The sequence below is a fragment of the Aulonocara sp. 'chitande type north' Nkhata Bay genome, linkage group LG7 (genome assembly GCF_057382095.1).
Source record: "Aulonocara sp. 'chitande type north' Nkhata Bay isolate Kocher_YH1m ecotype deep benthic linkage group LG7, A_spYH_male_GT1.1, whole genome shotgun sequence".
NCBI classification, from domain to species: Eukaryota; Metazoa; Chordata; class Actinopteri; order Cichliformes; family Cichlidae; genus Aulonocara; species Aulonocara sp. 'chitande type north' Nkhata Bay.
The window spans coordinates 32,543,525-32,555,499 of NC_141350.1; positions in this window are offsets into that span (position 1 = coordinate 32,543,525).

The following is an 11,975-nucleotide window of genomic DNA, read 5'->3' on the forward strand; positions in this document are numbered from 1 at the left end:
CCTGGATGTTGGATATCCTTTAATAAAAAGCTAAGGGGATTTTTCCACATACACTAGAAAGTATAAGTACCATGTAAAACAATACTAAAAATTTAATTCGAGTTTACAATACTTAAAGAGCAACATCAGGCTATGAAAGACTACACAATGGATGCATGATGTTAGTGTCACCACCACTCGATGTATCTATTTCAACACAGGATGTTTCCAGGAGGACCAGCTAACTCCAGCTTGTTGTGGTCATGGTTCTTTGGGTTTATGAAGTGATTTATACATTGTTTAACATTATTTAGTCTTTTGAGTGTAGTATTATCTGCCAGTGCTTCTGAGTTTTGTCATCTGTGTTTCTAGTTCTTAGTTAGTGTCAACTAACTTTTGTCCCTTTTGTCAACTAACTTTTGTCCCTCTGTGGGGGGTTTCTCCCACTAGGTTTATATCTGGGACTCTCCACCATTTGACCTTAGAACTGAAGAAGCTTCTCGGATGAGAGGTGAAACGTCTTCAAGCAACTTAAAGAAGTCCAGACGCTTTTCTTTGCAAGCTCCTTTGACTACGATGACCTGGATGACTGAGAACCTTCACAAACAGTTAGTGTCAACCCTCATTTGATCTAATTGTGCGCCCCGTGTTATTGTCTAGCCTATTTTCTTGGTTTTGTGTTTTGATTCCCGTAGAGCCAATAAAACAATAAAGCTCTTTCTGAGTTTACATCATGGTCACACCATGGTTTTCCCATCTACGGTTGGGGTGGCATGATGCAACGGTAGACAGCACTTTTGCACATTTTGATTTGTACAGGTATTTGTTTTAGAAAAGCAACTTTCAAGGTGATTCCATATTTTGTTTCCTATACTTGATCTGGAAGAATGTCATTAATTTAAAAAAAAATGTGTTTCATGATAGCCATTATGTTCAGCTCTTAAACAAAAACAGTTGTGTCCTGTTTGTAGTTTATTTTTAACAAAGTACATCCTCTACATTTCTACTGTCGGCTCTCTGTGATGTCATAAAGATGTTAATTTGTTTCAGACAGGATGAGCAGAAGAGCTGCTGGATAAAATAAACAAGGATTATTTTTAACTTTACATCTTGCAAAGCTAATCCATCAGAGTCTGAGAGTCAAAGATGGAGATCAACAGAAGAGATTCAGTTTGCTCTACATCCAGCTTTTTGCCACAGTGACCTCAAAAAGAAAAAAAAGAGTGACTGTGCTGACTTGAACATTATTCAAGTCACAACGTAATCCACCTCTGTCTGTGCAGCGCTAAGGCCAGTTTGGTCTATTTGGCTTTGTGGCACAGTCCTATAGTACTGTCTAGACACACACACACACACACACACACACACACAGAAACAGAGGGCTCAGGCCATCGCTGTCTGAACTATGAGTGATATACAGTCTATCTGCTGTCCTCCATCGATACAGTGGACGTAACAAAGCACTGCTTCCTACTCCATTTACACACACACACTCCATCTTCAGAGAGGAACAGGTTCAATTTCCAGGTGGGGATGATGATTTATGAAATGTGGAAACTGGATTCTTCAATGTGACCTTGGACATTCGGCCGAGGCTTCATTTACAGTCGCTCTCTGTTCTTTACCTGATGAGCTCCATCTCACCCGACACTCAGTGGAACATAAATAAACTGACAACAGAGCACATTAGTCACTTTTCACATACATAGATGGCAGATTTTAAAAATTAGGTGAAAAAGTGCAGACCAAGGCTGGATCACCAACCAGGCCCCGTACCATTTTCATGTTTAGTGACAATTTTCACTATTAAAGTGAAATATATATTAAAGCAAATGGTGGATTGTTAACTTTGAGCACCGAACTATCTGTCTTACTATTGTTTATGTCATAATTTAACATACAGGGTGATTTTCTAAGGCACAGAGATACCCCTCCAGCATCAATTTCCAATATGAGAAAACATGAGAAATAGGTTGTTTAGAGTTCTGAAGACTAGAAGACCCAAATCCAGAACTCCAGTTTTGGCGTGAACATGATCCGACCCCAATCCGAAGCAACTTTCAATTAATCTTTCTTTTTACATTGTTTATTAACTGTAGTTGTATTCGTGGTGTATTTTGGTTTCATGTAAATAAAAATAATAATAAACTTGTTTTGTATTTGAACTATGTTAAACTGTCCCTTTTTAAATGAAGGATTATTATTATTAACTTCCAGGTGTACATTAAAAGTGTGAGCTAAAAAACATCCCGCAGCCATGTATGCTTTGTATCCTAGAACAGCGGTCTCCAACCTTTTTTGCGCCACGGACCGGTTTATGCCCGACAATATTTTCACGGACCGGCCTTTAAGGTGTCACGGATAAATACAACAAAATAAAACTAGTACTGGTACCGAAAAAAAGAAGATTTATTCATAACACAAGTGAAAAGACCCAGGAAAACCGAGTTAATGATAAAAACGATAACAAAATAAAGCTGAAAACCGATAAAAACCCTGGCAACCATACATTTCACACCTGAGCCTCAACTCTCGCGGCCCGGTACCAATTTAGATGAGGAGGCGGCGTTAGGTGAAAGTAATTAACAATAGGTGAAAACAATCAGACAAACAGGAAGTCAAAATTAAAATACAGCGCCAGGAAAAATATACATACCAAAGTGAAACAGTAAATACCTCTACAGACACTACTTAACACTGGGACACTGGGTGGGCTGTAATAATACTAATCAACTCCAACCAAAATCTAACAATCAACAAACTAAAAAAAATCACAAGAATAAAACAAAGGGATCAAAAACTTCATAAAACTAAATTAAGCACTGATACTACTTGGTTTGGTTTAACCCAGGAGTATGTGTCTGAAGTCATGTGTCCGGTTAAGTTTTTCTGAGTGCTTCATTCACACTGGGAGTGACTTCATGCCTTCTTCAGCCACTCTAAGCAACTTAGGACAGCTTCTGGCTTCTGGGAGAATTATATGAACGATGCATTTTGTGGAAATGCAAGTGTTGTCTTAAGTTGGTGCAATTCAGTGGCCATGGTGGGTGTATTCTAGGATTAAATCTGAATTCATGAAAAAGATCTGGTTTAAGGGTTTAAGTTTAGGTTGAGCTTAGGGTAGGACAGAGGTTCTCAAATGGTAAGTCCAAGCTTGTCTTGGGATTTTGTGTCAACTCATTAGTAATAACAACAACAAAGGAATACTTTATCATGTATAAGGGAAAATCTTTAATTATCACTGTAACCACATAAATAATAACTAATGAAAGCTAAATGTACCCTGTTAGGGCAGCGGTTTTGCTCAGCAGGCGACCCTGTGCTGCATGACTGGAAAGTAGCAGCTCTTTGCTATGTGTCTTCTCCTCTCTCCTTGCTTTCCTGTCTGTCTACACGTTCCAATAAAGGCTAAAATGCTAAAAAAAATAAAAAAGAAAAGAAGGTATTATTATTTTTATATTTATTCATATTAAAAAATAAATAAATGTACCCTATTAGTATCTGTTTTATGGCTTGCCCAGTTCTAACATGGTGCTAAGCAAGCTAAATCAGGACTTTAAAACCAGATAGCTTGTTGTGTCCATTTGCTTAAATGTTCTATCAAACATGCCTTGAAATATAAAAAAAAACAAAACAACAACAACACACCATTTCGGTTATATGGAGGCTAATCTCCACAGATTTGAATACTGGTATGCCTTGAAACTTCATTTTATCTTTTGGTAAGTCTGGGGTAAGTATTGTGGTTTGATTATGACTCTGTGTGTGTTTGTCTGTGTGTGTTGATGTGTGCACGTGCGTGCGCGTACAGTGCATTCATTTCATGCTCCCCCGGCTCAGGCGGTGCTGCAGACTCTGATCGTCCACCAACCTCTCTGCTCTAATGACTATTGATTATTAATTGACTCTTTCATGAGATGCGAGCTCCTCTGATTGGTTTCATATCGCGGGGTTCACATGAAAATCTGATCAGTCTGATTTATGAGTTCATTCTGGTTTTATTGAGGTGCTCAGTGAACTGCTGCGAGAACAAAGGAAAACAGCATATCTCATCCTTTCAAAGTAAAAGCTTATATTTTTGCTTGTTTCACTGCCAGTATTACTGAATAAATTTTTAATTTCTCAGTGCAGTCATGGTGTTTTTTAATATCTAAGTAAGTGGTTCTGCTGTAATGATCATAATAATTAAGTTCTTTTTTATTATACCATCTTTTTTCTGAATAAATCACATTTGGAGTCAGTTAAATTGTGCTAAAATCAACCCGAGCCTCATACCTTGCTGCGAGCAGATAGTCGGGCACGGTCAGCATTAGGTCATTATTTTCATGGCAGTTTTCATGATTCTACTAATGAACTGGTTGGACTATATAAAGAATACAAAGTATTCTAGAGTTAAATGTGAGGTCATCTGTCTGACTTGCCTGAAAGTCGGTCATGCAGCAAATCGATAACAGAATGGCTGAAAAAACCCCAAACTGAATCAAGGATCAAGGTGTTGCAGTGGTCAGTCAAAGAGAGCTATGCATAAACAAATTCCTGCAAATCTCAATGAACTGAAGCAACGTTGTAAAAATGAATGGAACAAAATTTCTCCACCATGATGTGAAATACTGATAAAGTCATACAGAAAATCATTATTTTAAATTATTGATGCTGAATCCTGGTGTGTAGTATGTTTTTCAGATGACTATATGTAGAGTGTGTGTCATGCTGAGAACTGGTCGTGTAGTGACATTAGCAGCTTATGGACGCTGGGGGTGGAAGAGAGGCACTTGAAAAAGAGCATAAGCATCACACCCTTTGGATTTTCATTGAAAATTCAACCCAAGTACATAGAAATCAGTCCACAGTTCTCACTTTTTACGTTAGGCTACATCTGCATATACAGTCCATGGGTATTTTTTTCTTAATGGGGATTTTGTACTTTTGAAAATTATTTCTGTCCCCATGAAACGACAAAAACCGATGTCACAGCTGTGCTAAGAATAGAATAGAATGAAATAGAATAGAATAAACCTTTATTATCCCACAGATGAGAAATTGTGGTGTTACAGAGCTCTTACAGCATGAGAAAATAAAATATAAAAGGAAGACACAGGGTGCTCCTATAAACATAAGCAACCAAAGTTCGTATATACAGGTATATACAGGTAACAATGTACATCTTGATGCATGCTCAATCATCCAGGTAAGTAGATCTCCAAAAGTTGATTCTGTTCATCTGGTCTGTCTGAAGCAGTTAGAACAAGACAAGGCTATTGACCGGATCTCATACCACTGGCTATACCCAGGTGAATCTACACCAAGTCTGTATGGTTTACTGAAGATACATAAACAGGGTGCACCTTTAAGACCGATTGTCTGTATGATCAACTCGGTCACCTATAACATCTCCAAGTTTCTGGCTTCGATCCTCAAACTACTGGCTCTGAACACCACATCCAGAACATTTTGGATTATGTTGAGAAGGTGAGAGATGTCATTATGGAGGCAGATGAAACCACTGTCTCGTACGATGTTACATCTCTCTTCACTTGCTTGCTTGCTTGCTTCACTTGCATCCCAGTCACGGAAGCGTTGGAGGTAGTTCGTAAGAGATTACAGGATGTTTGCTTTTGGAACGGAGTCGTCATTCCACCTACTTCACATACAAGGGTCAGTTCTATAGGCAGAAACATGGGTGTGCCATGGGTTCCCCAGTTTCACCCATCGTGGCCAATTTGTACATGGAAGAAGTGGAAAAGAGGGCTTTGCTATCCTACCCTGGAACACCACCAAGCCATTGTTCAGGTATGTGGATGACACCTGGGTGAAAATCAAATCTCAGAACGTACCACAATTCACGGATCACATTAACTTGGTTGACCAACATCAGTAATGGGGGACATATAAAAGCTAATGTGTACCATAAATCTACACACACGGATCAGTATTTAAGGTTTGACTCTCATCATCCACTGGAGCATCAATTGGGTGTCGTCTGGACGCTAAAACACAGAGCGAACACCATCTCCACTGACACAGCGGCCAGGGAAGCAGAAGAACATCACATCAAGAAGGCCCTAAATGTGGTTATCCCAGCTGGACTTTTGTCAAAGCTGGGAAGGCGCCTAAAGAAAGCTCCAGCCGATCCAGGAGAGACCACAGCCTAAGCGAAAACCTGTAGTGATCCCATATGTGTCAGGAGTATCAGAACAGCTGAGACACACTTTTTCTAAACACCGGGTCTCTGTAGCTTTTAAACCCCAAAACACGCTGCGCCAAAAATTGGTCCACCCCAAGGATCGGGTCCCCCGACACAAACAGAGTAACATAGTGTACGCTGTGAAGTGCCAGGAGGATTGCCAGGATTTATACATCGGGGAAACCAAACAACCTCTGGCGAAGCGGATGACACAACACAGAAGAGCCACCTCATCAGGCCAGGACACTGGAGTCTATTCACACCTACAGGCCAGTGAGGTGTGAATAGACTGCAGAGTCTTTCAGTGATGAGGATGTACACATCCTGGACAGGGAGGAACGCTGGTTTGAGCGCAGAGTCAAGGAGGCCATTTACGTGAAAAGGGAAAGACCATCTGGAGGGCCCGAGGAGCCCGTCCAGCCAGCTGCAGCCTCATCATCCTCGCCTGCTGCAGCTTCATCATCAGCTGCAGCCTCATCATCCTCGCCTGCTGCAGCTTCATCTTCCGCCTCGCCTGGCCCAGCCTCCGTGCCTTCAGCCTCGCCTGGCCCAGCCTCGTCTGGGTCTGGAGCTAAACGGCCGTTTTCTAGACCGCTGGCCGAGCGCCATCGCCGTCGTGGGCGGCCCCCGGACCGCCTTCGCCTGAGTGGCCGCCGCTGCCTTCCGCACGGCCGGCCCCCGGACCACCATCGCCTGAGTGGCCGCCGCTGCCTTCCGCACGGCCAGGCCCCGGACCGCCATTGCCTGAGTGGCCGCCGTTGCCTTCCACACGGCCGGCCCCCGGACCAGCGCTGTCGTCACCGCCGTTGCCGTCCGCACGGTCGGCCCCCTGAACTCTTTTGTCTTGGACTCCTGTGCTGTCGGCCTCCTGAACTCTTTTGTCTTGGACTCCTGTGCTGTCGGCCCCCTGGCCGGCCCCCTGGACCTTTCTGTTTTGGACTCCTGTGCTGTCGGCCCCCTGAACTCTTTTGTCTTGGACTCCTGTGCTGTCGGCCCCCTGGCCGGCCCCCTGGACCTTTCTGTTTTGGACTCCTGTGCTGTCGGCCCCCTGGCCGGCCCCCTGGACCTTTCTGTTTTGGACTCCTGTGCTGTCGGCCCCCTGGCCGGCCCCCTGGACCTTTCTGTTTTGGACTCCTGTGCTGTCGGCCCCCTGGCTGGCCCCCTGGACCTTTCTGTTTTGGACTCCATTTTCCTTGGGCTATGGTGTGTTTTGTTTTATTGGTCTTTTTTTGGTTTTGGTCTCTGATTTCCTGTGCTTTGGTGTGCTTCTTTTCTTTTGGTCTTTGGCCTCGTGTTTTGTTTTTCTTTTTGTCTTTTGGCCTTCTGGTGCTCCTGTTTTGTTTTGCCTCGAGCCCTCCTTCCTGGGTCCCCCGCCGCCCGCCCTGGTCGGGTTGTTTTCTGCTTTGGGCGGTTTTCGTCTTTTTTTGTTTTGGTGTTCTTGTGTTGGGCTGTCTGGGGCCAGCCCTTGACGGGGGGGGGGGGGTACTGTCATGATCCTGGGTCCTTTTGACCCAGCGTTTTGTGTTTTCTCTTCGTGATTGTGGTTCTGTTATTTCTCTGGTTAGTGTTTACTCTGTTCTGCCCGTGTGTTCCTGTATCTGGCGGGCGATCGTGGCTCAAGAGTTGGGAGTTCGCCTTGTAATCGGAAGGTTGCCGGTTCGAGCCCTGGCTTGGACAGTCTCGGTCATTGTGTCCTTGGGCAAGACACTTCCCCCGTTGCCTACTGGTGGTGGTCAGAGGGCCCGGTGGCGCCAGTGTCCGGCAGCCTCGCCTCTGTCAGTGCGCCCCAGGGTGGCTGTGGCTACTATGTAGCCTGCCATCACCAGTGTGTGAATGTGTGCGTGAATGGGTGGATGACTGGGTATGTAAAGCGCTTTGGGGTCCTTAGGGACTAGTAAAGCGCTATATAAATACAGGCCATTTACCATTTACCATATCTAGTCCGCGTTTCTTAGTTTGTGTCTTTTCTTGTGTAAGTTCCTGTTTTATTGTGAAGGTCTGTGTCTTATGTGAGTGTTTTCAGTTTGCCTCCCTAGTCTCGTCTTGTTAATCACTCCCAGCTGTGTTCCCACCTGTATGTAATCTCCCTGTGTTCTCTGAGTGTATTTAAGTTGTGTCTTCTGTCATAGTAATTGCTGGTTCGTCTGTGTTGTTTCCCCTCGGTCTCCCTGCGTCTCTCCGTATGTATTTCCCCGGACCTCCCTGCATCTTCGTTTCTGGTTTGTCTTATTAGTTTACCCAGTTTAGGTTTCTAGTTTCATGTTTTGCCACCCTTGCTGTTTGTATTGACCCACTATTATAAATAAACACTCACCTGCACCAGAACTGCCGCCCTTTTGGTCCTTACTACAAATCCACACGGCTTGCCCCGCAAACCGTGACACTTGGCATGGATACAAAGCTACCTAAAATATAGCGCATGGAAACATGGCACAACAGACAACCTGACACTGAACAAAGGAGGACAGAGGACTTAACTACACAGAGATAATGATGGGATGGGGAACAGGTGGGAACACAGCTGGGAAAAATCAGACCTAACGAGACAAAGGGAAGCAAAACTAGACACACTGTACATAGGACGGGGACTAAAACACAGAGGGAATCTAATAAACAAATGAACTTAGCTAACCTAAAGAACTTAAACATAAACATCAACACCCAAATAAACTAAAACTTAAAACACTAGGCCAGAAGACCCAGGAACGTGACATCCATGACATCTTTTACATTATGTCCTGCTGACGAAGTATAAAGTAGTAGCAGCTGGTGTCTGTTTGAGGCTTAAATGGACGGAGGAGGACCATGACAGAATCAGCGAATCAGTGAAGAGAAAAAACCCCCCGATGGCCTGCTTTATCTGGAAGCTGATACACCAGTATCTTGATGCTGGATTGCTCTTCCTCTCCTCTCTTTCAGTGTCACTTTACTTCTTGTCTGTTACATTCGCGTCTCCCACCCTCAACACTTTTCTTCTGTCATCTTATTGTCTTAGCTGAACTCATAACCTCTTTTTTTAATTTGTCTTCATGGATGCTCAAATCATCCAGGTAAGTAAAATCAAAAAGGTTGATTCTCTTCATCTGGACGTTTTCAGTGGGAGAAACGTTTCGTGATAATCCAAGTGACTTCTTCAGTCTCAGCTGACTGCAGGTTTCCCCAACCTTAGAGTACATTTGCACATCAGTGGAAACTAGCCCACTGACTGAATAATGGGCTGTGAGGTCAGTTCCTTGATCATTAATATGCAAATTCTCATGACCATTGATCAACAACCACTGATCAAAGCCCATTGATCAAAGTATTTTTTAATTCCCCCCTTTAATTTCTATTAAAAAATATTGTTGGCTTTTTGTTTACTTTAGATTTTTATATTTAGAGGATTGGGGGGGGGGGTTGCGGTAAGGTGCAGGGAAGTAAAAAGATATCAATGGAAAAGCATAATACAGTGCTGTGCAGTGAAATAAAGTGATGTTAAGGGCTCACTAATATAGCAAGCGGCAACCTCTGATGCTGAAAATTTGAGTGGCGAATACAGCAGTTCCTCTAACAGCCACTTGACGCTGGTTCCAAAAGGGAGTTGGTCTCCACAGACCCCCATGTTGAAATGTACAGCAGAAATAAACACATTGATTGGTTGCCAAAAAAAAAAATCTTCGTTTCTATGGATTGTTTATCCCTTCTTAAAATCTTTTTTTTTTTAAAGAAGTTTGATGCTGGTGAAGCTTAAAGTTCAGTTTGGGGCTGCTGATAGATTCAAAGTGCCTTACCCTACAGGTAATATCACTTCATTAGTCTGTATAAAATATGTCATTTCTTCTTTACTAATGTGATGTGTCTGTTGGCACGTTGTAATCATTATTTTTTTGTCAGCAAAAATAAAAAAACCAAAAAACTGGCAGTGGGTAGTTTAGGTGTGGAACATGAATACACCATTTATAGTATACTTCTAATATTTAGTTTTTCTGTATCTTTTTAATAGGAAATTAAATATTTAAAATTATTAATTAAATAATAATAATAATGGATTGGATTTATATAGCGCTTTTCAAGGCACCCAAAGCGCTTTACAATACCACTATTCATTCACTCTCACATTCACACACTGGTGGAGGCAGCTACAGTTGTAGCCACAGCTGCCCTGGGGCAGTCTGACAGAAGCGAGGCTGCCATATCGCGCCATCGGCCCCTCTGGCCAACACCAGTATTAAAGTATTTCAGTGGAATTGTACTTGGTCTTTTTTCCCCCAATCAGATGGATGACCTCCTTTTTAACACTGCCTGGATCTCTCTGTGTCTCCCTCTCTGCTTTATGTCCTATCAGGCTTCAATAGCAGTATAAAGGTCACTGCTGAAATGCCAGCAGCCATGTCAGCCAGTCTTTCTCTCTGTGTGATGGCTTTGTGGAGCCTCATCTAATCTTTCTTTGTTTCGGTGGAAAATAATTGACATGGAGGAATCCCTAATCTTTGTTTCTTTACTTCTGTCTAGAGGAGGTGATCTTTACACTATGTCTGTAATCCTATAAGGCTGCGCTGAAATGTGGATAAAGAGATAGCATGATCTGCTATTAACTGCATGATTCAGTTAAAAAAAAAATTCCTTATTTAGCTTAAACTGGGCCTTACATAAACACATTATCTGAACCTACCACGTTTAATGTGATCATGCACCACCTATCTATCGGAAAGAAAATATTAAATTAACAGGCCTGCTTTAACAACCTCAAAGTTATTCAGTGATTCGACTATTACGCACACATTACTGACTATATTTCAGCATTGGGTGTTTGATCATTTCCTGTTTTCTCTGACTTTGACAGTATCGCACGTGCCTCGCTTTGAGTTTTGCTTCCTTTCTAGACCTGTTTTTCTTTTTTGTCATTGTCAAGTTGCCTTTGTGCATATCTGTGTCTTTATTTATTCACCAGCTTGATTGTGACTTCCTTTTTCTTGGAACAGTGATTAAAACTTGCCTTTTGTTAGTCAACACATTGCTTCATCTTTTTTGTGACACAGTCACAGCTTTTTCTTTAGTGAACTGTAAATACCTTTTAAATCAGTTAATAAAAACCTCACAATCTTGATTTACAGAGCTTATATGAATGTGTTCTTACTGAAAAACAACACCTCAGTAGAATATTTTTTATCACCACAGTGTAATATAAAGATTTGTATCAGTTCTGTTGATTGTTTTCTTGAACCATCAGATGTTGCGTTGCTATGGGAGGGTTTCCTGTGTTTCTTTCATCAAAGAAGTTTATCTTCTGCAAAAAAGAAGCAACAAAGGAAGCTCTGGAGCACCTTTCTTTGCTAATTATTACACTCTGCCTGCATTAAAAACCCACGTTTGTTCAACACAGTGGTTTGGATGACTTCTGCATCATGGAGGAATGGAAACATTTGTGCTGACTTAATCTCAATTCCGTCAACAGCAATGACAAGACCCTCTGACAGTAATATAAACAGCTAGCACCGACCAGCTCCTACTCTGGCTACCATGCAGATTATTCTGACTCACTTCACTCAGCTCGAAACCTTAAAAAAAAAAATTTCAGTTGCACCCCAGCTTTTTTGTTCTGAACATTCTTGAGACCATTTTCCTCTGAAAATGTGTTAAATTAAAATAACAATACCTACATTAAGATCAAATTTTGTGCAGATACATACCAGTACAAGTGACCAAGCTCATACAGTCATCCTCAATAAAAAGGTTTCACAATCACACTCATACTTATTAATCTTTGTTTCTCTTCCACAATAGGTCTTCTATCCTGTCTTCCTTCTCTCACATCAACTGGTAATATAGTTCT